This window comes from Physeter macrocephalus, chromosome 10 (genome assembly GCF_002837175.3).
Source record: "Physeter macrocephalus isolate SW-GA chromosome 10, ASM283717v5, whole genome shotgun sequence".
Taxonomy (NCBI): domain Eukaryota; kingdom Metazoa; phylum Chordata; class Mammalia; order Artiodactyla; family Physeteridae; genus Physeter; species Physeter macrocephalus.
Genome location: NC_041223.1, coordinates 73074846 through 73078242, shown reverse-complemented (window position 1 = coordinate 73078242; position 3397 = coordinate 73074846).

The window sequence follows — 3397 nt, the reverse complement described above, 5'->3', positions numbered from 1 at the left end:
ATTGTGAGAGAGAGAAAGGGAGAGATCCAGACTCTAGAGCAAGTCTGTTAGCAATATAGAGTCTTATATAATAGAACAGGATTGTGGAGTGACATCCCAGTACTTTGCCAAAATGCATTGGTTACAAGTGAGTCATGGGCCCCATCTACACTCAAGGGAGGGAGAAGATTACACAAAGGTATGGGTACCAGGAGGTGGGGGAGCATGGAAGCTACCTTCCAGTCTATCAGCCACAGTTAAGAAAAAACAATTAGGAGGCTCTTCCAACAATCCAGGCAGGAACTGTAAGACTCAGACTGGAATAAGTAAAGAATCCATTATATAAGATTTATTGGTTCCTTTGGTGCTGATGATGTCTTGGACTGGACATGACGAATTTGGAAATGATAAACCAGAGAACTTCATTACCTTCTCTGGGCATCCTTTGGTCTCACTCAATCTCCCCTGTCTTCCCTGGTGCTTCACCATCAGGTCTATAATGGCCTTGCCTGAATGATAATGCCCATCAGAGTTCTCCACGCCATCCTGTCTGAGCCAGAACCTACACTGCCCCAATCCCCCTTCCGTCTCAGAACCACTCCCAGCAGCCATTTGGGGCCAAGTATTCCTATGCAGCAGAGGTCAGGGCCCAGTGTAGGGCTCTGGAACTACTTGCTGAGTCTGATGGTAGACCTTCTATACTCATGATAACCTTCTCTATGTGGCCTTGAGTCAGAGCTCACCCATCTTCAGGGTCTCCTCCTCCTGGTACCACCTCCCCTATGCCTGGATACCTGTTCAGAGTTATTGTCTTAATGCCCTCCTCCTAAAACTGGCATCTTCCTTAACCTCTTCAGGCAACTTTCTTCCTGGTTTCCTGTACTATATTCCAAGGATATCTCAAACTAGGGTCATACCACCACCCCACCTTAGGATCTGATTTCCTTCCCTAAGTTCCATTTGGTGTTCCTGCCTGTACCTCGGAGGATTGACAGCTTCCTGTTTGTTTTTCCCAAAGTGTGGCATTGTGGCCTCTTGCTGCCTCTCCCAGCTCCTCTAGCCTGTCTAGGACTCTTCTTCACAAGTGTTTTTACACTAAGAGTAATACTGACTCATTGTTGATAAACAGCAAGATAACCACACAATGAAAGTTCCCCCTGGAGGGTCCAGACTCAAGGTTTAGTGAGATACTATTGCAGAGTTGATAAATGAAATAAAGAGTCCTTTCCTGTTTTTTTATGTTTTCTGAATCCACCATGATGCAAAAATCACATCACTCTTCCACATTTTGGCCTCAAGTTCCATTGTAAATCTGAGGGTGCTTAGTTTATAGGGTCACTCAATAGCTCAACACAAAAGCTTTGGGCTAAGATTTCTGGTCAAGGTGTAAAGTAACCTGAATATCTCTGTCCCTGCCTCAATCACGGCCAGAATTGTTATGAAGCCATCTGGCTTTTTTCCTGAAGCTTTGTGTCTTTCACATAAAACAAGTGGTGATTTTTGCACCTCTGGAATTTGGTGGCATTTCTGCAGTGTTCTCTTTGTTGAGGAAATATGCATGACTCTATTCATTTAGCACTTTTGGTCAAGAACTTTCAGTTACTCTGCCAGCAAGTCTGTCAGGTTAGCTTGCCCTCTCTCCTCTTCCATTTGTCTTCCCCAATTCTCCACACCTTTAAAATTTCTTGGAAATATATTTTTATTAGTCTGTAGACTTAATTGATTCATGCCCACACACCCAGCCTAGAATCTCTGCATAGAGACTGCCCTATCTCATAAAAGCTTCCCACAAACTATAACTCCTTATCTTCTATAGTCAAGAAAATCTCTCTGACCCCACCCCTTTATATTCCCCAGCTCCTCAATCTGTTATCTCCAATCACAAATCAAATGATTATTTAATATTTCCCATAAACATACAAGACTCAATAGAAACCACTGTGCCAAAACCACCAAAGCGTATGTCCTGAAGAATTCACATTCTGATGTCACTCTGGTTGTTGTCAACACATTAGAGCCATAATATCATGTTGGTGCCACAGAAGAGTGCAGTCTAGGAGGGTAGCATTACTTCCAGAAATTTTAGAAAGGACCATTTAGTCAGAATTTGGATCCTTCGTAGAACAGTCTGCACTAAGCAGAACTGCCCCTGACACACTGCAGCTCCCCTTTAAGTCAGTGAGAGCCTCTGGGTTCTGTTCTCTGAGTCATCCTATCCCAGGTTTTTAAGGCTTAGATAGAGTTTTGATAAAAGACAGTCTAAGTTGTTGCAGCTAATTCACTTAACCCTTCCTTTGGAAACATATCACCCCAGAGTTTTCTAATTCCTGCCATAAAGACTTCCTAATGAAGCTTATAGAAGTCCTGCTGGATGTATAACTAGGCATTCAAATAGTACTGGATGATAAAAGAAAAATGTTATAATTGCCTCTTTAAGGAGTTGGAAGGAAATGAGTAAACTGAAGGATATTGACTTTCTAGTCTGTCAGACTGACATTTGAGTCACAGCTTACAGTGGGCAAGTTTCTTATTTTCTCTGAGTCCTAGTTACCATTTCTGTAAAATGGGGATGATAATACACCACATACGATTCTTCATAGAATTAAATATGCAAAAATACCCTGTGGAGTCCAGGCACCTTATAAGCATTTTCCTGCTTGTGAAGTGGAGATGATGCTTATACAGAATCCACCTGCAAGGTTGCTTATGCGAGCACTTCACATTTGAGAACAGCTAACAATCTCATCTCATTGGCCTTTCTCTGTGAACAATACAGATTCAGAATTTGTCCTGCTGTCCTCCTGCCTCACCCAGCCTTGGCTAAAGGAAGTGCAATAAAGCAATAACACTTTAGATCACCTTCAAGCGTGTTCACAAAATATGGAACCATGCAGGAACCAGAAGATTCTTAAATCTGCCGGGTACTCATATGGAGGCACCAAAGAGATTTCACAAAAATAAAATGTACAACATAGCTCAGAAGCCACCAATATGGTCAAACCAGACTCTTTATTCATCTTTTTATGTGAGAAGCACCTTACAGGTGATGTCCAGGATGGCAGGGGAGGATTTCAGAGCTGGACACTTCAGATTTTCTGGACCATGCCAGCCTTCTCGGTTTCTTCTTCTATACCTTCGTGTGGTGGGAAGCCTAGTCTCTGGGTGTCAGGAAGGAGTGTGTTTGTGTGTGAGTATGTATGGGGCTGGCAGTGTATTTTATTTAAGAGTAAGATTTAAGAGTATACTAATTTCGGGGCTTCCCTGGTGGCGCAGTGGTTGCGCGTCCGCCTGCCGATGCAGGGGACGCGGGTTCGTGCCCCGGTCCTGGAAGATCCCAAATGCCGCGGAGCGGCTGGGCCCGTGAGCCATGGCCGCTGGGCCTGCGCGTCCGGAGCCTGTGCTCCGCAACGGGGGAGGC